General features: G+C 42.2%; 1 protein-coding gene across 29 annotated transcripts in view; it reads right to left on the reverse strand.

Annotated features, from left to right (window-relative positions):
* Window positions 1-22,608, reverse strand: part of CSGALNACT1 (chondroitin sulfate N-acetylgalactosaminyltransferase 1) — a 327,223-nt gene that overhangs the window by 161,206 nt on the left and 143,409 nt on the right. For 22 of the 29 annotated variants that reach the window (XM_049094800.1, XM_035700129.2, XM_049094809.1 and 19 more), the window contains one exon: window positions 12,496-12,589. The gene's annotated coding sequence lies outside the window, so the exon portion shown is untranslated. The other 7 variants (XM_025446536.3, XM_025446605.3, XM_025446687.3 and 4 more) reach the window with 5 other exon arrangements.

Genomic DNA, 22,608 nt, shown 5'->3' on the forward strand with positions numbered 1-22,608 from the left:
TTTTCAAGAGCTTGTCATCGAGCTCATTGCAAAGAAGATATCCTAGAGCAAGTGTGATGGCCCCCTGCCACGAGTACCGGCAGCAGACAGCAGCAGAGGTTGGGGTGGGCATCAAGGTGGACTTTAGAATCCAATAGATCTGATGTCTAGCCTCCTCATTCCCTAGCCGTGAACCCTGGGACAACTCATTTAATCTCTCAGAGCCTCTGCATCTCATCTCTATTTAAAGAACTAGAAGTACTTCCAAGGGCTGGTGTGGGGATTAACTGAGGGAATTATACATGTAAAACTGTGTCGTGCCTATAACACTATGCAGAAACTGGTTCCCTTTTCTCCTGGTCTATCCTCAGGCAAGTTATTCAGATCATCATAGAGAGAACACAGACTGTTAAGAGCTCTCTCCCCAACCATAAATTAACAGGAAGGGGGCTGCTTTCCATGTGAGGTTACACTACACATGGCTGAAGCAGGTAAAACACAAATGGACCTCATCAATGCACCTCATCCACCACGTGAAGAGATTGATTCTGATGCTTATTAAACATTCACTTATGGGGCTTTCCCCACACCACCTATGCAGTGTAAGTAGATCCCGTAGACTCTGACTTGGTTTCAGTGTCCTATGTTCTCACCTGGGCCCTTTCTTCGTCTTTAGTGGGAAAATCCACTAGAGACACCTGTGGCTGCACCATACCACTTGACCATCCCTGTATTAATTCCCTGACTGGTTGCCACAAAACCCCACTAATCTCACTGAGCTCTTTCCTGCCTTGCTTCTCATGGTACCATGGGGAAGAACAGAGATTCTAGAGAACGTTAGGCCTTGAGATATGAGAAGATCCATAACACAGAGAATGTTTCTCCAAGAGAATATGAGGTCAATCTCCCCATGACCCATTGATCGGCTTATTGACAAAGCAGAGTTGCATGTCTGAGTGACACCCTCCTCAGGAGTTCCTGGAGCTCAGGAGCAGGACCCTTGAAGTGCTGATCCTCTTGATCACTTCCTCCAACTCCACCCACTGCCCTCCAGGAGCACACCTGCACTAGAGCAGTCCCTGCAGCAGCAGGGAGGTGTCCACAGGCCCAGAAATTCCATGCCACAGAATCACAGTTTTTTTTCCACAAGAAATCAATTCCCTTCAGGAAACATGCCCAATCAGAGAGCCTCATGGAGACACCTACTGCAGCCTTAGAGAAAAGAAACAGAACTTTGAAAGCTCTTCCAAGTAAAGTGACTCTCAACCTCTAGAACATCTAAGGCCACCTGCAGAGCTTCTCAACCATGTGGGCAACTGGCACCACCCCTACAGCACGGAATCAGAAGTTCTGGGGATGGGCTGGGGCATCTGTATTTTTTTTTTAACTGCAAGTCAAATGTTGAGAAATGCTGACTTAGTTTATGACAACTAATGAGATGCAAATCCAATTTGGAATCAGATTTCCATTACAGGCAGCACCTCTCAAAGGCTGGCTGGTGAGACAGTATTCTTAAAAAGGTTAGAGTGGAAGGTTCTGGAAAGGGAAAAGGCTGGAAAAGGGTTCTGTGGAGAAGAAAGCTGGGAACCAGGAAGTTAAATTAAACATTTGTCAGGAACTCAGGAACTCCTAGAACCTTGAATAGGCCAATGCACATTGTTCCCTACAAGAAAGGAGAACATTTTCCAAACTTGTCTGATTACAAAAAAAAGTAAAATTTAAAAATCTCCATTTGAAAAGCATCCTGTAGCACTAGTAAATCTGGAAAACACTTTGGGAACTGCCGGCCTAATGGAACTGTCCTCCATTAACTATTTCTAGAGCTCCTCTAAAAGGACGGTCTGACAAAAATATTCATTTCAGAAGTTGTTTGTGTTGCTACCCTCCTGCCTCAGGGCTGGAGCATGAAGAGGAGCAACCCCTGAAAAGTGACTCCACCTGGAGATGACTTCAGAACCAGGTAATAAAGGTCCTATTTCCTGCTTCTCCCCACCTAGGATGCTACTCTAAACAACTCAACACTTAGTCCTAACTTTGATCCCTTGAGTTTTGACACCTATCAGTCAATTATTATCCCAATAATAAAAGTAACATTCCTAGATTTTTTTTTAATTATCAAGATGTTTGGCTCATGCTGAGGCTCCCATCTGATCCTTATTTTATGACGAGCCTCAGTTGGATGAAGATTGGCAGATTTAAGGCCTGAAAGGAACTGTAGTAACTGTGACAGATTTTTTAGAGAATGCTTCTATTCTGTAGCATGGTGAATTATTCCAAAGAGCTCACACTCCTAAGTTCCTCATAAAAAATGCAGACAAGGGGGATCCCTGGGTGGCTCAGCGGTTTGGCGCCTGCCTTTGGCCCAGGGTGCGATCCTGGAGTCCCGGGATCAAGTCCCACGTCAGGCTCCCGGCATGGAGCCTGCTTCTCCCTCCTCCTTTGTCTCTGCCTCTCTCTCTCTCTATGTCTATCATAAATAAATAAATAAATCTTTTTTAAAAATGCACACAATATGAAAATATATCTTTAGCTCTAGGCCATGTTCACAATACATATCCAGCCATTCTTCCCTGTGTATCTGAACCCTCCAGAGACAAAGGTGGCAGTGGCCACACCCAGGTGGGGTATAAACCATCTGCTAGTCCTGACCATCCTCCAGCTGCCTGCCACTGCAGCAATCACTGCCCCTGTGAGTGCTTGAGGAGACAGCCCAGGAGCTGACCTCTTTTTCTAAATACCTGCTCTTTGAAAACGAAACTTTCCTCTTCTCTGCCCAATTTGGAGACAGACTAAGATGTTTTAGGCCCAAGATTTCACTTTCTCATTCAGGGTGCCACCATTTGTGTCTCATTAATTTTTCTTTTTTAAAAATATTTTTTTCTTTTTTTAAAATTTTTATTTATGATAGTCACAGAGAGAGAGAGAGAGGCAGAGACATAGGCAGAAGGAGAAGCAGGCTCCATGCACCGGGAGCCCGACGTGGGATTCGATCCCAGGTCTCCAGGATCGCGCCCTGGGCCAAAGGCAGGCGCTAAACCGCTGCGCCACCCAGGGATCCCCTCATTAATTTTTCTAACACTCCTTGACTAAAAGAAATGGCTAATGGTTTTTTTCATTAATCAGTTAGGTTTGCTAGCTTATGAGTATTTATGTTCTAACGACTTAGTAGCTGTTTGAGAAAAGAATATAATAAACTAAAAGAAACATAATAGCTTTATCTCATTCTTAACCACAATTACTTAATAATGGGATGTGTTCATTTCTTGGGCACTGCAGAGCTGCTCAAATCTTGGAATCAGATTAGACACCACCAACAACTCATTTTGTGTAGCAGTTGCTTTTTATCACAGTAACTGCTCAAAATGTGGTTTCCCAAAGATGTGATATCAATCTAATGTTGAAAGTATGAGCTACCTTGAGTCAGCAGTTTGCATGATGGCCAACAGATATCTAGCACAGTCTACTTGAAATTTTTAAATAGTCCAAACCACAACTGTGTATTCCCTTTGGTGTCCTGGATTACCTTAGTACAGTTTGGATACCATTGATTTAGGTAAAAGACTCCTTCTGGAATGTTCTGGATTCCTTCTCTAGCTTTCCAGTCACCCAAATATGTGCTATAGGGGCAGGTTAAGGGTTAAATAACCATAAGGAGAAAGATTATAATTTCACCATACACAGACAGGAGGCAGAGATGACATTTCAACCTAATTGGCAAAAGATGAATATTGCTTCTTTCATTTATGATGCCTCTCATGTAGAGAGGTCTGATTTTTACCTCTTGGACAGTATTGCATTATACCCTGCTTACCAATGAATAAATGAAGAACTATTTAATATACCATTTATTTGATAAAATTTCCTTATGTAATCTTTTTGGTTTGGTTCACATATTATTTTCCCCATAAGCTGCTTATTTTCTATAGATTAACGATTTGCTAGTAAAATATTTTGGCATTATTCACTTTGGGCTTTGGATGCTATAAATCTCCTCAAAACCACTGTTGTTATAAGATTTCTATCTTTGAACAATAAGATACAATAGCTATGCAAATTAACTGTATCCTACTAGAAATCAGATCTAGTTGACATAATAATTTTATGTATTTGAGCTTCAGTTATGAAGACTTTCCCAATAAAAATCAAGGGATATTTTGAAAATAAAGGTAGCTTTAGAATAACTAGAAGCTCCCTGCTCCACCCCGCCACTCTGGGGATTTCAGAGTAGAGGATCTTGATGGACAGCTTTCCCATCAAATGAACTTACCCACTGCCTTACTCAGCCTATGAACAAAATCAGAGAGCATGTCACCCTACGCAATCCTGAAAAGAATGGAATGGCATAGGGTCCCCAAAAGGCCCCAAATTGAATATAGCAGATCTCTGTTCCTGTTCCTAGCTCAGTTCTCATAAGCTCTGCAGCCTGAGCTAGGCTTGTCCCATGACACTGAAGTTACTCAGCATTCCTTCGCCCATGCAGTCATTGTGTCAACTAAAATGTCCACTCAAACATTTCCAAACACCCTTCCACTACCATGCTTGGATCAGATTTGAATCCAGTCCTAATGAAACAGGTGAGAAAACAAAGGCTCAGGAATGTGAAGGGACCATCGCAGGTCATCAGGTCAAATGCAGCTAGGACCCAGGTCCCCTGGCCACCTGCCCAGAATTCACACCACGCACAGAGTGGTTGAAGCCATGTCTTTCAGCTCTACCAACTGAAGATTTTTGTGATCAAAAGGAGATAGGATTTTTAATAGTGAATAAACTTGGGGAAAAAAATGGAAATGTCAAAAATCTAGTTATCTTGCTACATATTTAGACTCCTAGATCCAAAATAAAAGCTTCATCAGGGCAGGGATATTCATCTCTTGTTCATTTCTGTATTTCCAACTCTAGAATACTGCCTAGTGCATAGGAAAAACTCAACAAATTTGTTGGCCAAGTGCATTTCAGTAAATGGAAATGTTTGTGGGTAGAATTTATACTTAGGTAGTCAACATCCTGGAAAGAAGAGTTACTGGAATTTTTTTTTTTTTTTTGCTTAGATGATGTTTATTTCATGTTACTCAAAATCAAATAATTATCTATAGAAATAATAGTAATGTTTGTGGTAAGTTCTTACTGGCCAGGATATATTGAGGGTGGTATTATGATATTAATATCTTTCTTACCACCAATGGAATTATACAGCCTATGGCTTTTAGCTGTTGTTGCCTATTTGTACTATGCTAGTCCCATAGGAAGTACAAGTATGAAACAAATCATAGCTGGAAGTCTACTGCTTGTGGTGAGAGTTTGAAATTTTGACTCCCAAGAGGGGAGACACAGAGAAGAAAGCCATGCCCCTGGATAACTGTGGTATGATCTGACCCAAGGCTGGACAGTACCTCCCTTAGGAGGATCTCTCCTGCAATGCAGGAATATTAATGCCCTTGCCACTGGCGCCTAGGACAACAGCATACAGGGCTTCTACAGTGCCATCTTTTTGGAAGGAGGTACATGACAGTGTGCACCATTGCTGAGAACATGAATCCACCTGGCAACTTTATTCTAAGAAATTCAATGACATGTGCACTCATTTTCATCCACAATGTGGTAGTCACTTATTACTTATGCTTGTTTATTCTGGGTCCAGGACAGAAAAGTGTTGAGGTGTTTGGAATAGCATGCTAGCTGGGGAGAAGCAGGAAACAGGATCCTCATCACCTGGTTCTAACCTACAGCTCAGCTGGGACAATGAGCAGAGGGCACTGGTAGGGGATGCTGTAGACATGGCCAGGAGTCGGTGGCACAGATTAGTGGTGTGAGCTGGGGGAGCAAAGTTAGAAATAAGCAGTAGGGATCCCTGGGTGGCGCAGCGGTTTAGCGCCTGCCTTTGGCCCAGGGCGCGATCCTGGAGACCCAGGATCAAATCCCACGTCAGGCTCCCGGTGCATGGAGCCTGCTTCTCCCTCTGCCTGTGTCTCTGCCTCTCTCTCTCTCACTGTGTGCCTATCATAAATAAATAAAAATTTAAAAAAAAAAAAGAAATAAGCAGTAAACAGATGAAAGTTTGCCTTTTAGATCAAAAGAAACCACAAAGAGGTATAGACTGAGAAGACAGAGTACAGAATGCTAGGGCACATCAGTATATACATGATGGGAAAGGGACTATGCAAGAGCAGCCAGAGAAGCAGGGGGAAAGCTACAAGAGTTCACTGTCAGGTTATATAAGCCAAGGGAAATGAGAATTTAAAGGACAGTGGTCAAAGCATCAAATGATGGAGAGAAGTCAGGTCACAGTGATATCCATAATCTGGCTTTCCAAGTACTAAAAATAATAATGAAGATGCCATGTATCAAACTGCAGTAAGATGAACAAAACCCTTAACAATGACTTCAGGGGAAGAAAAGTTAGGTGATTACATAACAAGAGGATAACACAACTGACCCTCATGCAGTCAGCTAATCCACACCCAGGGACTGCCCTCCTTCCAACTTTAGGGCAGGGTTCCAATTAGAACAACTGTCCGAGATGACAGATTAGTGCTTTATTTCACTTGGCTGCAAAAAATTATCATAAAAGTCAAATGTCATTAATTTAATCCTTTTCTCCCCCTCTATCAAGACCTCTATTCCTTGGCAGGTATCCCACATGCTCGGGACTAAGTTGGTTATTCACATGTTTTATAAACTTGGAAAAACACATTTACTGATATAGTTAGCCCTGGCTCCAAGTTTTTATTATATATGAGATCTTGGTTCTTCTATCAATTCTGGAACATTCTTCCAATATATGACTTTCCTATTTCTTGCAACCAAGAATCCTAAATAATACCCAACATTTTAATTCATCAAGAAATAGAATTTTAAATATTAATTATCATTATATTCTAAGAGAATAGATATTTTAAATATTAATACATAAGAAAAAAGACCAGAGCCTCAGAGTAAAGATTATTCCTTCAGAGTATTAGGTCTTTGAAAACATCACCTTACTGTTCTCATTTTTCTGCAGATGACAGACACCTTCACCAGACTGGATTCCAATCCAAGAATTGACACTTCATAACCACAAAGTGTATTTAAAGTCTAAATTGTAGTAAGTCTCATGTTTTTGTTGTGTTGAAAATATGCAACTCTTTATTAAAAGATTTAAGTATAAATATTAATATTTCTAATTACCACATATTTTTAAAGAGCTTTAGAAAAAAATTTAAAGTACTAACCTGGATTAAATGGTTTCCTAATAGTAGAGATGAATTTAGTGTTTTCTGGTGGCCCTGACCATAGAATCATGTCTGTCATATGAAAAACCTAAATAATGGGAGACTGGGTGGCTCAGCTGGTTAAGTGTCTGACTCTTGGTCTCAGCTCAGGTCATGATCCCAGGGTCATGAGATCAAGCCCCTAGTCGGGCTCTGTGCTGGGCACGGAGCCTGCTGGAGATTCTTCTCTCTCTCCCTCTGACCCTCCCCTCCCCTTCCCCCTACCTCCCCAAACTCCTGCTCCTGTGGGGTCTCTCAAAAAAACAAAAAAAGAAAAAAAGAAAAATATAAGTAACAATTGAGCTAGAAGTTTCCAGGTTATAATTCTTTCCTGTGCCCACTTCCACCTCTAATTTTCACACCTCATTTTCCCTCAAACCTTTGCACATCGCTCCATCAGACCCCTGCCTTCCCTGCTCCACAAACATGTCTTGAGGCTGATAGTATTCGAGTCTCATTTGAGATTCTTCAGGAAAGATATTACATACTGGATCAGAACCTTTGAGTAAAAAGGGAGCTGCTTTCTAGGTGTCAGCTGAACATTTGAAATTGTACTCTTTCAAGCACCAGAATGTTATTTACACTTTTAGAGTCATGATTTTCCACATAAAAGGTCCATTAGTGTGATGGGGTAGGGGGTAGCCTGAAGTAGCTGGCTCCTTACAAGCAATCCAGTCAAAGCCTGGAATCTGTCATGCCCTTTGCTCATGACAGAACAAACATTTCTGGGCAGCCTCGGTGGCCCATTGGTTTGGCGCTGCCCTCAGCCTGGGGTGTGATCCTGGAGAGCAGGGATCAAGTCCCACATCGGGCTCCCTGCATGGAGCCTGCTTCTCCCTCTGCCTGTGTCTCTGCCTCTCTCTCTCTCTCTCTCTCTCTCTCTCTCTCTCTCTGTGTCATGAATAAATAAAATCTTTAAAAAAAAAAAAAGAATAAACATTTCTGCCCTTAATTATACAAGTAATTTTTTAAGTGTAATACAAATATTTCTGGATGAGCAATAAGATCCTATGACCTTTATTGAAGAAAAACAGGTGAGAAAGTGGGTTGTTTTGAATCATATTTTAACTGCAAATGTAGGCAAAAATAAGAAAAGGAGTAATATGGTCTGAAAGTAAATCCCAAAGATCTTATGAATGTAAATCCAGTTGCTTTTTATTACATAATACATTTTTAAGTAAAAAGTGATTTAAAGATCTGAACAAATGAAGAATAAAGCTGAAGTTAGGAAAAGTCCCCAAATCAAAGAAATTCACTTTTTTTTAACTTTTAAAGGATTAATTATCTTTTTTAAAAGCAAGATCTTTGACTTACTTTTTGTTATTTTTAAGTTATTTTTAATTTTGGTAAAATACATATAAAATACACCATCTTTATTTTTTAAAAGATTTTTTAAAGTTACCTATTTAAGAGACAGAACGAGCACAGGGAGTTGCAGAGGGAGAAGAAGCAGGTTCTGCACAGAGCACAGATCCTACCATAGGGCCTGATCCCAGGACCCTGAGATCAGGACCTGAGCTGAAATGAGGAGTCTGACACTTTACCACCTGAGCCACCCAGGTGCCTCTGCCATCTCAGTGATTTTTAAGTATACAGTTCAGTAGTGTTCAATACACTCATGGTGCTGTTCAACAATCCCCAGAAGCTTCCATCTTCCAAAACAGAAAGTCTGCTGATTAGATAACACTGCATTCTCCCCTCCCCGCCCCTGGCAAGAACCATGCCACTTGCCATCTTAACAACGTGAAGACTCCAGGTAACCTCGTGTGAGTTGAGTTATACAACATTTTGTCTTATTTCGGAGCTGACTCATTTCACTTCACATCCTGTCCTCAAGGGTCACCCATGTCATCACAGATGTCAGAACCAAGTTCCTTTTAAGGCTGTTCCACTGTCCGTATACTCCACGTTTTGTTTATCCACTTACCTGTGCACGGACGCAGGGGTTGCAGACACCCTTCTCTAACTGGCTTTCTAAACAAGTGAAACCAAGTGGGTACTGGTACTGCAGTCAGAACACCAGAGTTCAAATCCCTCCCTTCCAACCTCCACGGCAGCCCCGAAAATACAAACATTGAAACGGAAGGAGATAAAGGAGAGACCGGTAGACCAAGAAGCGCTCAGCAAATTAAAATACTGATGGAGGTTGTGGATCCCGGAAATTCATCCAAACATTGGTTTGTGACTCCGAATAAGGACAAATATATGCTAGATGCTCCAAATGCAGAGACAGCACCTCCCGTGAGGCCAGTGCTGGCTATGGGACACCATCTCACTGACACCCAGCTGCCAGCAGTGGGGAATGAGGTGGTAGAGACGCCCAAGGGCCAGTCTCTCCCTCCCTGGGGCTCAGGAGAGGCTTTCCAGGGCCCAGTCTGAAGAAGGGAGGGGGCGGGGAGAGCACTGCCCAGGAGGGCACTGCAGAGAGGGCACCACAGACCCCGATGTGGATGTGAGTCGCTCACATGCAAGCTGGGGAGAGAGAAACCAACTCGATGAGAGGGGAATGTCAATAAGCAGAGCCCCAAAAGAGAACAGAAAAGACAAAACACAAAGCTAATTAAATGTCAATCACCAAAAAGAAATGAAAATCCACTAGAAGGCATGCATCGCTGGCTACGTCCTGGTGCCAGCGTGAATCTCCTGGCCCTCGCCTGCCTGGAGTCTCTTCATCTGCTGAAAATGAATTGCAGCTCAGGAGTATAAATTAAAATTGCAGCAGCAAAAGCTGACACTCATTAAAAGCTTACTGACTTTGTGTCATACTTCATTCCATTAAACAGAAATATTTTAAAAGTTGAAGATATACCCCAAAATTCATAAACTACAAGCTGCTCTACTTCTCTGGTTTTTTCAAATATGAACAATGTGCCAACTACCATATCATAGCTTTCTATTCGTATTTACCTATAATGCCCACTTCAGTCCTAAAACGATGGAATCAGCTACCATTTTATGTTACCTGAGAGTCACATTTCAAGAGCTCCCAGGACTGCGAAAGGCCAACAAGATTATACGTCTTCAAGGAGAGTTTCTATTCCCCAGGCACTCCCCCAAGGAACTACCTGGACAGACAAAATGAGGACAGAAAAGCCTGTGTCCTGCTCAGAGAAGAGTCCAAGGGACCCTGTTAGAAAGAGCAGTGACAGTACAGTGACATGTGCTGGGGCAGGGGCTGGGGAGTAAGAGGATGCATGTTCAGGTCAGGGACACCCTTTCTTCACTTTTCCATGTACTGACTGGCTCTCCCACTCCTGTCTTCAGAGCCTCACGGGGCTGTTTCTGAGCGCTGGCAATGACTGTATGGGGATATTTATCCTAGGAACTGCTGCTGGAGGGTAAGAAAAGTCCTCTGGGAGAGTGTAAGGAAGAAAGCATGGCAAGTGGATAGAAGAGTGTATAGACCAGAACGGCTTCCAGCAGCAAAAGCCTGAGAGGGAACGGAGGTGCAACAGGCTCTGTGAAGCGTGTGTCTGTGACATAGGACATCCAAGTGCAAACCTTTTATGGCCTGATGCTATGAAATATTTGAATCAAACAGTGAGCTGCTTGGACTCCATAGTCACCCGGTATCGGTGTGGTATGTCTGCCCACCAGAGGGAGAGCACAGCCCAGTCACTCTTTTCCCAAATCATATGTTTGTTTCTTGCAAGTCTGAGGAAGGTCTACTGCTGAAGGATGTTCAAGTTCCTGAGCCTACAGAGGGAAGTTTCTGGAAGGCTGGCTTTCCCAAGCTAGGACTGCCCAGGTGCAGCTCCCCAGCAACTGCCCACATCTCTGCCCAGGGAGCCACGGCACTGCGGCCACCACTACAACCCAGCTCAGGCTACCTCTCTGCCCTTTTGGTCACCCAAGTATTCCCTGTCTTGCTACTGAGACTAGAGCACAAATGTCCTATAACTTTGCATTTGCCCAAGACCTGAATCAGCTTTCCACTGTTTCTCTATTTTGTAAAGTATACTTCGGCTCTTTTCTACCATTTTCTCCAGGTTTTCATCCTTGGGGTCTACATGGCACTCTACTGACGCTGTTCTCTTCTACATCATCCAAGTCACCCTCAAAAACATGAAACATCACAAGACCAAAGATCAGAATAATTTCATATATCCCTCAAGTTGGCCCTGAATCACTGAGGTCTTGTAGCCACTTGACTTTCTACTCAGAAAAGAATTTGTAAAGAATTATTCTTTTATTTATTTTTGTATTATTAACTTTGAGCCAACGTTATTTTCAGTTTTCTATTTAGAGTAACTCAGCAACAATCCCCTGTATACTCCATATGCTCTATTGTTTTAGTGCAAAGCAGTTCAGTAATATCAAATCAGATGCTTTGACTTCCATTCTTTCATTTTAATCAGTGTGACAAGAGTTAAAACAAAACAAATCCTAAACAAAACCTCCACAGAAATTTGTTAAATGAAGAGAAAAGGTGAGAGGCGCTTCTTGAAGATACACATATGCTGGGCACAGATTACCTATTTATACTTTCATGTCTATTGAGCCATTTCTAAGGAAAACTTTTTAAAAAGGTCTGCTCTGCTGAAGACAGAAACCACTTACACAACTTCAGATTTCATACTGTTACATTTCAACATTAATGATGTCCCTAAGGTTCTTGCTTTTTTAAAAGTTTAGTCTTCCCAAGTGTAATAAAATATCTTATTACAGAGAAACTCAAAATTACTGGTTATCAGAGCAGAACTGAAACAATGTTCCAGAGCTCTATATCTGTCACCAGACTAAGACCAACCATATAATCCACTGGGGTACTATTATTCTTCAAGATTCTAGAAAGTATACTCCTAAGGTGTTACAAGTGGGAAAGGAGGATCATTCTTCCATTTCCTAAACCGTTTTACTTAAATACTTTGTAGCATGGTCAAAATTATGGTGGCCATTTGATGATGAGCGAAATATCTGAGAAAGCTTACTATTCTGTCACAACTTCCAAAAGAATAACAAATGTTCCTATTCCAGTGAATATTTTTTTAAGAAGAATTATGCAGTTCTAACTGTGAGAAGAGATAAAATCTAAAGAAGTTGGTAACATTAAAAGTAGATCACAGGCTTTCCAAAGTGAATAAGAGACTTGAGGCAGCCAAATCATTAAATTACTTTGAGAAAGTAATAACAACTTGCTATTACTCAAACGACTGAAAGTAAAATGAAATATAACACATCTCAAACATAGCCACTAAACTGAATACGGGTCAGACCATAGCAAAGTTCATTTCCTAAGGAATTTATGAGGAACAGACTCACTTACCTGTAAGTACAAGAAAAGAAGGTTAGGATGTAACTACATCATTCCTCCTCTGGGTAAAAACAGCTTGGCTTCTTTCCTTGAAAGGGAAATGAACCTAAAACGTAAAAAAAATAAATAAATAAATAAATAAATAAATAAATAAATAAATAAATACAATACAATAAAATAAAAAGTAATAAATAAAATAAAATAAAATAAATAAAACAAAATAAAGTAAAATGTGGTAGGCCCTGTGAATCTCCACGTCTCATCTCTAGGTGATATTACAAAATGGTAGACACTTAGATCTTTAAGATATAAGGTGCAACTCATCCCCACGATGCTGGCTGCCATCCCCGCTCCCCGTGTTAACGCGTAAAAGACCAAACGTGTTCCCAGGCGCACATGCACGCAGGGCTCGGGATCCCGGGTGGGCGCCGCAGACGCGCGTGAGTGTGAGCGCGAGCGCACCGCCTCGGAAGGGTCCCCGGACCGCGCCGCTCGCGGAGCCACCCTCGCGGGACCCACACTGCGCGCCCCCGGCTCCGACCTGCGGCCCCGCGCGCTCCCGCACCACCGAGGGCGCTCGGGCTCGCAGGGGCACGGGGCGACGGCCGCCCTCCCCTCGCAGGGACCGCGTGCTGCGCCAGCACTTTCTCTCTCTCTCTCTTTTTTTTTTTTTTTTTGTAATGTTTCTGTGTACCGAAATGTTGGAAAAGAGCAAATCCTCCTGGAAGTTTTGCCCGAGAGACAGAAGGGGTCCCGGGCTGCCGGGAAAGCCCTGCTCCCCGGGCGCGCGTCCCCGGCCCGGCCCCTCGGGGGCCCGCGCGCTCGGCTATCGCTGGGGGGGGGGCACGGCGGGGAGGGGAGGAGAGAGGGAAGGGGAAGGAAGGTGGAGGGGAGGGGGTGCACAGCAGGGAGGGGAGGAGGAGGAGGGAGCAGGCGGAAGGGGGCGCGCTCGGCTAGACGGGGGGCGGGGAGGGGAAGGAGGGGACGGGATGGGCGAGTGGGGGCGCGCGTCAGCCCCGCGGGTCCCTGCCCCCCCTCCGCCCCCGCGCTCACCGCGGTCCCAGCGCGGCGCTGCGGGAGCCTGGGCGCAGAGCCCGCCCCACGTCACCCCTGCCTGTAAGGGGGTCCACTGGAGGCCACCGATGTGTCAACGGGCATGAAAGCTGGTACCAAAGAGGTACAGGCACAGAGGCTGGGAGCAAAGGAGGCCAAAGACTCTGGAAAGGGCCCACGCCCGCCCGTTAGGCAAGTGTCCTAGTGCTCCATCTCCAGCTCGGGAACAGCCGGCTTTCCCAGGACTTTCCTGATCCCATCCCAGGTGTCCCTATCATCGAAGCCACAGCAAGAAGGGGAACACACCACTGTTCCCCGTTTCACACGCAGGGATGAAAAGGCCCAGAATGGTGCTCCCGGCCAAGAACGAGCTGAGAAGCCCCCGGGACCTGCCCGCGCCCTCGGGACCGGTCACAGTCCTGCCGCTTCCCTCACCGAAGTTCCAAGGTCTCCTCCGAGGCCCTGCCAGTAACTCGGCCCCAGGGCCCGCGGGCCCCCAGCTCCGCGCACGGGGCCGCACCCCCTCCAGCTTCCGGCGTGTGGGGGTCGCGCGGCGGGCGAGCCGGGGCGGATCCCTGGGGCGGGGGCGCGGCCCCCCGAGGACGCCCGGACACCCGGACACCCGGGGCTGCAGCTCTGCCCCTCTGGCTCCGCTCTCAAGACCAACACTTCGGCCCCTGCCCGCCTCATTAATCCGTGTCCGAATGGAATCGCTGCCGGCAGAAAGGCAGCAGTGCCAAAGTGGAATATCATTCGGACCTGAATCCACTTGTTTTCCATCTTTGACAACAAATAATGTTATTCCGGAGCCTGCAGGCCAAGAGTTGAAATGAGTTTATAATTTGGCTTCCAATCTCATATTCTCATTCTAAACCACTTAAATTTTCTCTTCTGTCTTTTAGCATGCAGAGGCAGCTTTGCAAGCTGAATCACTGACATGGTCTTTATTGATACCCTTCATGAATATTCTTTGTCATTTAAATAAAAAGGGGGGGAAATCCACATCGTCCAAAACCATACTTGTTTTAATAATGCAACTAAATAGACTGTCAGCTCATACCTCCATATGATCATTAATAATCTAATTTGTACTTCTCTCTCCAGCAACTTGAAGAGAAACATTCACAGTTTTTTTTCATCCACACACAGTAGTCCACATTCATCCAGCTTCTAAGTGCCTGCCCCAGCGATGCCAAACTGCAGGGTAAGAGCCACAGGATGGCCCGGCGCCTCCCTCTTTTCCTAGTGAAAGAACTCATTAAAACTCTGATCCTTGGCTCTGGGAAGTATGCTGTCTCCTTAGTAGTACCAAACATCATGTTCCCCCAGAAAGCAGTCGTCTCAAGCTAGTGCTGGAAAAAGGAGAGACAGGAAGGCAGAACCACTGTCAAGTCTCCCTTTGTGATCCGGGTGGAAGGAGAATTAGCATCATGGAAAATGACTGAAGGTAAACTAAAGTTACCTTGGGAGAAGTGAATGTGTTCACCTGGACAACATCAACTAGAGGCAAGACACATCAACTAGAATGTGCCATATGCTCTGCTGGCCACATGCAATCCCCACAGCAATGCTATGGATGTGTGTGTGTTGACATTCCCATTTTACATCTGGGGACAATGAGGCTCACAAGTGTTAAAAAACCTACTAGTACATGCTAAAGCCAGGATTTTTCTGACTTTAAAACCAAGGCTCTAGAGAGAAAAAGGAAAGCAAGTCTTTACTTTTTCTATTAGGCAACACTGCCTTACCTGCAAGTACTAGCCCTAAGAGAGGATGGGACTTACAGGGGCTTATACTGCATTAAACTGGTGGCCAACAGGTATGCCAAAGATTGCCATAGATGTCTCGAGAACACAGCCCCTCCTGCTCTCTTGAATCCCTCATCCTTTAAAAGCAATCACAAAGGCAAAAGCACACTCTTTGACAAGCCTTCCCATCAAAGAAGCAAACAATAAGAATGTGCTCAAAATAAATGCTAAATCCAGGAAAGCGACTACAAGTATATAGATATAGTGCAGTGCTGTATTCAGTTCACAAAATAGTTCTCAACAACATCCCTCAGTCTAAAGATTTGTATCCAGATCTGAGGTCCCCTCTCCTGTCACCTGATGCCAAGTGTGTTCTCAATAGTTTGGCATAAAGAGTGAGGACTGTGGAGACACATATGTGACTTCGCAAATTTTAGTTATGGTGAAAAGTAGGCAAGAGAAGGCAAATGTGCAGAGAGTGGCTGGCAGAATGTCCACGGAAAAATCACATGCTTGGATTTGGAAGTTGCCCAGCAGGATTCTAAAGGTTAGGAAGTCTGCCCCATGCCACCCCCACAGTCAGAGTTTGACATACACTAATTAATGGCACTTTGTAAATAAGTCAGCTTTTAATCATATTCAGAGAAGACTACCAAAAATCAAATATTGAAAACAGCAATCAAAAATATTGAAAACGAGTACACTGAGATCAATAATATTTTAACAATCTAGCAATCCATTCTATTCAATGTACAATTCCTAAGTGAAAGTTCCCAGCATTTTAATTTCTAAAGAGCTTCAAAAGCACAATTGATTAATGGTGCAATAATACCCACCCAGTGGTGCAATAATACCCACACACTTAAGGCGTGTGCCTTAAGCTCACCTTCACAAATGTCAATCTTTAAATCTTTAGTCCATCTAAGACACATATGTATCAGACACATTGATCCTGGAAATGTGAGAAATAAGAAAGGAAGGCTAACAAAGCCTTTCATCATCAATGTGCCTAAAACCACAAAAGAAAAGCACTAAGACAGGCAGAGACTAGATATGCGTCTGCCAACTCAAGCTACCTGTGAGGTTTTTCTTTCTGTATATGTGGATGACAATATATACATTTTAAAATCTGGATGGTAATGTATTTTATTTGTATAAATCAGTGGAGTCCTCTGTTATGGTACTAGAACACAGAGCAGGAATAGAGTGCAGACAACTTCTAAAATTATTTTTCTCAAAAATATGTTTCAGAGGGGCATCTGGGTGGCTCAGTCAGTTGAGCTTCCAGCTCTTGGTTTCAGCTCAAGTCATGATCTCAGGGTTGTGGATCGAGTCCCATCTTGGGTTGAGCATAGAGTCTGCTTATCCCTCTCCCTCACCCTTTATTTCTCCCCTCTCCATCCCTCCTCACATGTCCTCTCTTTCTCTCTAAAGTAAACAAAATCTTCTTTAAAAAAAAAAAGAATATATTTCAGAAAAGAAAGTGCCCTTGGATGCTAAATTATAAATCACATGTAACTATATTCTTGACCGCATTCCTTCCGAATTAAATAATTCTGCTGAAAATAGTATGTTTTAGAGCACAACTGACTTTAAAAGTCACGAGTTTCCCCAAAAATGTTTCTCTTCTGTTATCCTGTGAAATGAAAAACAGGATCACTATGTCCTGGTCTAGCTTGTACAAAAGCAGACTAAATGAGAAGGTATCTCTTGATCTCTTTCTTATTCTTAATCCTTCCAGTGAAGTAAGTCACTCTTATTTTCTCCAATTTTTCATTCTGATAAGTGGGGATAATCTTAGATACAATTAGCAGAACTATCAAGACTATGAACAAAATTATATTGCTAAATTATTTGAAGTCTCTTTTAAAATGCATGGTTTCAATGGCAATTGCCCTACTTGGTATTTACCCCAAAGATACAGATGTGTGAACTGAAGGGGAACCTGCACCCCAATGTTCATAGCAGCAATGTCCACAATAGCCAAACTGTGGAAGGAGCCTTGATGTCCTTTGACAGATGAATGGATAAAGAAGATGTGTTCTATATATACAATGGAATATTAGCCATCAGAAAGGATGAAATCTTACCATTTAGATCAACATGGATGGAACTGGAGAGTATCATACTGAGCAAAATAAATCAGTCAGGGAAAAACAATTATATTATTTCACTCATATATGGAATATAAGAAACAGTGTAGAGGATCATAGAAGGGAAGGAAAAGGGAATGGGAAGAAATCAGAGAGGGAGACAAACCAAAAGACTCTAACTCTAGGAAACAAACTGAGGGTCGTTGGAGGGGTGGTGGATGAGGGGATGGGGTCGCTGGGTGATGGGCATTCAGGAGGGCACATGATATAATGAGCACTTGGCATTATATGCAACTGATGAATTACTGACTCTACCTCTGAAACTAATGATATACTCTATGTTGGCTAATTGAATTTAAATTTAAAAAATAAACAAAATAAAATGTATAGGTCTCTTAACATCTTAAAGGGCATAAAATAATATTTTCTTTATAAAGATTTACCAAGTGCCTCCCAAGCTAGGCAGCAGGGTCCCTGTGGGGTTCTCCATTTGAGCCATCCTCATATTATCAACACTTGACCCTAACAAGGTCAAGAATGAAATGACTCTCATGCTACACAGAAATCCAAATAATGTAGTGTTAGAGCAGAAAAGAGGACAGACTAATCTGAACTGGAAAGGAGAGAGTTATATTAAGTCTCTTGGAAAGAAACTACATTTGCCATTAGTTGTGAGACCAATAACATCATCTTTGCCCTAACTCAGTGAAGATACAGACAGTTGATGTATGTCCACAAAAGAGAGCTACTTTCCAGCACACGGTCTGTAGTGCAGGAGTCACACTCACGTGCAACTATTCACTTTATTCGACATCTTCTCCTAATACATTCTTCCGGGCCAGCTCCACCCCGTTAGGTCCTGCAGCTGCTCAGCGTGTGCTAAATGCGATCACAGAGGCTGATGAGGCATGAACAGGGTCTCAGGGAGATCTGGTGTGCTCCATGCAGAACAACAGATTTGGATTTTCACCAGTTAGGCACTAACTGGTTGTATCCCTCCCAAAATTCTCATGTTGAAATTTTAATCCCAGTGTGATGGTATCTGGAGGCAGGGCCTTTGGGAGGTCATGAGGGTACAGCCAGCCATCACGAGTGGGAGTAGCATCCTGAAAAGAAGAGGCCAGCCCACCAGCTAGCTCTTCTCTCGCCCTGTGAGGACACAGCGAGAAGTCAGCTGTCTGCAACCCAGAGATTACTGACCAGAACGCACCCAGGCTGATGCCGTGATCTGGGACTTCCAGCTTCCAGAGCTGTGAGAAAGAAATGCTGTGAGAAAGAGGCCTAGTTTACCGTATTTTGTTATAGAGGCCCAAGTGGACCAAGACATCATCTTAAACACATTACTGTGAGACTGTGATAAGCCCATAACTTCTTCGCCTGTGTTTCCAGGTCTATAAAATAATGGGTTGGGCCTGTGTCAGGGATTCTCATTGAAGGAGGATGACCTTTATCTGTTGCCTCCCACCCACACGAAGAATCCCTGCGTGTAAGAAGATATGTTACAGATGGCAACAAGCTGGGCAAATGATGAAGATGATACAGTGCTCAAGAAGTATAGCTCATCAAGGATGCCATGTCCCGGACAATAGACCCCTATGTCAAGCAGCTCAGAGGGATACAAATCATACAGTCTAACACCTTACATGCCCCCATACCAGTCCCAATACAACAGCAACACAAAGTTTGTGGTTCAGAAATCACAGGTCTGGTCCCAGTCCTGCTATTAAGTTATTATGACCTTGGGCTGGTCACCAGCAAAATGAAAGTTAGGACCAGATAATCAAGTTACCTTCGAGTATGGAAACCACACCTTCTTTTCATTGTTCCATATAAACCTCTATCTGCCACTACAATGCCTACAGCATCTTGAAGGTCAGTATATACATCTCCACTACAGGCTTGGTTTTTAAATTACTGCATTCCCAGGCTTCTCAGGCCAAGAGAGCACTCAGGACACCTGCCTAGAACATATGTCTAAGATACAGGATGGGTGAAGTTTGTTTTCTTTGGCATTATGATTCCCTCTGGCTAACTTCTACCCTCCACACTGTCAAGTCTCCAAACTTCTGGCACTGAGGCTTGATCTATAGTATTCACAGGACTCATGACACTGTGATAGATGAAGAAATTAAATCTTTCACCAAATTTGAATGGGCATTTTGAATGGTAATTTTTATATTCTTCCTTCCTAGATGCAAGTTCTATTAATAGTTGAGAGATACTATGGTGTTAGTAAAAAGTCATTATAAAAATGGACTTGCTAAAAAAAAAAAATGGACTTGCTTCCTAAATGATGTCATTATTTTGCAAATGTATTACTTCTGCTATATCAATGTATCAATTTTTTAGCTTATTTCATGTTATGCTCCAGCTGCAAGGGAATTGAGAACATACATAGTGTCCACATTTAAAAAAAAAAAAAAAGGCTGTAACAGTAACAGAATACATATTTCACTGTAAAAAACAAAAACTGTGTATTTATATAATTTAATTTATTAAATCAATTTATTGGGTTAGGCCAATGAAAGTATGCTTTTTTTTAATATTGAGAGCCAAAGAGACAGGGGAAAATTTTAATCTCAACCTTCAAATAAATAAATAATAATATTGTTTATGGATACTGTTTTTTAAAATATGCATACAGAATGCAATTGAGTGTTACTCTCAGGGAACCTAAATTGCTGTATACTATTTACTGTGTATACTGGGCAGCAATGAAATAGAAAATAAGAAAAGGAAACATAGATAATAAATATTTTTAAATCATCAAAATCTGTTTTCATCCCATATCATGGCCAGTTAAGCAAGATAGGGGTAAAGAGTGAACAAATTAAAAATTGAGGACTCACCAATAAAAACAAAGGAGCAACTGATATATGTATCAACATGGATGACAATTATGCTAAAAGACGCCAGACAAATAAAAAACATACCATATGATTCCATGTACATAAAATTCTAGCAGATCAGTGTTTGGCTGAGGAGGTGGGTGGGGGGTTGGCAGAGACCAGGAAGGACCAGGATGGTGGGAGCTGTGTACTGAGGAGCACACAGAAATTCTGCTGGTGATAAATATGTTCATTGTCTTGATTTTGGTGATGTGCATATCAAACTAATAAAATTGTGTACTTTAAATATGTGGGTTTACTGCATATCAATTATACCTCAATAAAGCTATAAAAATTACCAAGAAAAAAATTTAAGATAAGGAGTAGTTAAATCTGAAGTAATCAAGATAGCTGTTGGATGAAAAGCTACACAAACATAAGCTACACTAGATTCATGAAAGATTACCAGAGAAAGATTTCAGATTGTTGAAAGTTCAGAAGCTTTACAATCCCAGAAAAGTCTTTCTGAACACCTAGGGACCATGCCTAGATAATACTCATTGCTCCCTCAAAAAATAAAAAAGTTCTTATTTCCTTAAGACTTCTGACAGAAATAGTTCTAACTACCCCCAGAACAACAATAATAGCTAGCATTTATTGAGCACTTACTATAAAGCAGGCCCCCATCCAATGGGTATGCCATTTAATCTTCACCTAAGGGACCTAAAAGATTGGTACTATTATGATCTTCCATTTTACAAATGATACTGAAATTCAGAGAGGTTAAATACTTTGCTTCATGGCAGTCACCATCCCAGTGGTGGAGCTGGGATATGAACTCTGATTCCAGAATCAAGCTCTTGTAATTAAACTTCTCTCCCTGCTAGACAAACAGGATCCTGGAACAAATGCTACAGATCATGATTTGCTGACTCACACCTCTGATGGTTTAAAGGAAATCTTTGTGAATTAAAGGGCTACATTTCTAAGTCTGGAGGCTAATCTTTTGCATGATAGATGCAGAAAACGTCAGTAATGAAGTGATGGTGGAAGGTAAGGGCAATTTCAGCAAGGTAGAGCAGGAAAAATAATGGCCAGAAACCAACAGACTTGGTTTTGACCATGTCCTCACTAGTGACTATAACCTTGGGCAAGCCATTTCTCCCCTTTGGGTCTGTTTTCTCTCTGGCAAAATTAAGAGTTTGGAGTAATCAATTTCTAAGACTCCTTCCAGCTCTGTAATTCTTGACAGTTCTCTTTTGGGGAATATTCCTTGCATTATGTAACTTGGGTCAAAAATTTTCCATGCCACCAAACACATTTCAGATACAAACTTTCCTCCATCCCCTAAAATATCCAGACCCCTCACACACCTAGAAAAATTCCTTCATTATTTCCCAAAGATATTCTTTTCCCAGGGAAAAGAGGAGAGTCTGTCAACCAGGGCCAGCCATGTTCTCCTGTGCACTCCAACAGTTTCTCACTTCAAAACCACTAACATGTTGATTTAGACCTTCCAGTATGAAAAGGTAGTACCCCACCACCCAGCACCTCATTCTATTTTCCTTGTGAAGCTTCTGACATCTGATATGATCCAAAGTACTTAGTTTGTTACAGATATACATGCCCGACTCCATGTATTCCCATTCCTATTGGTTCTCTAAAGCTATTCTCTCTTTGCACTAAAAACACATCATTTTCTCTTTTTAAATGATGGATTCTGTGACCCTTTGGGGAGACATAAAAAAAATAAGAGCAACTAAATAAGGCAATTGTAAACCATTTCAGCATCTATAAAACCTTCTCCTTTATCACCAAAGAAAAAAGAAGAAAAGGCTGTAAAAAAAATGCAGCTGATAGGGAACTTGATATCTTTAAGAACAACTTATCTCATGAATTTTCATCTCCATATTTTGGCATTTTAGCTGACTTGGAAATTATTTCTAGGAAAAGCATTTCTTGAGACTAATAACTCCTTTCACAATGCATTGGCAAGGCAACCTCTTCAATATTATGAGGAATACAACTTCTATTTTTTTCTATAACTCTACCTATATACCGGCTGTACATTTTTACTCTGTATTTTACGCACTATTTTCAGAGACCTTGTTCTATTTCAGGACATATGTTTTTACTTTATTTTTACTGACTTACTAAGCAATCATTGTAATAAACCAAAAATTAAAATATAGATCTCCCTTTTTCCACATAGAACCAGAAATTTATAAAATTCACTTCTAACCTTTATCGTTGCACAGACATAGGTTTTATGTGTTTGTATTCACTGAATGCACACTATTTTCTAATTTTTTGCTTGAAATCTTCGTATATCTATTTAGTCCATGTATCTGCCATTTTAAATGGGACAGTATTCCACTGCATTGCTAAAATGGTTTAATTAGC

This window comes from Canis lupus, chromosome 16 (genome assembly GCF_003254725.2).
Source record: "Canis lupus dingo isolate Sandy chromosome 16, ASM325472v2, whole genome shotgun sequence".
In the NCBI taxonomy this organism is placed as follows: domain Eukaryota; kingdom Metazoa; phylum Chordata; class Mammalia; order Carnivora; family Canidae; genus Canis; species Canis lupus.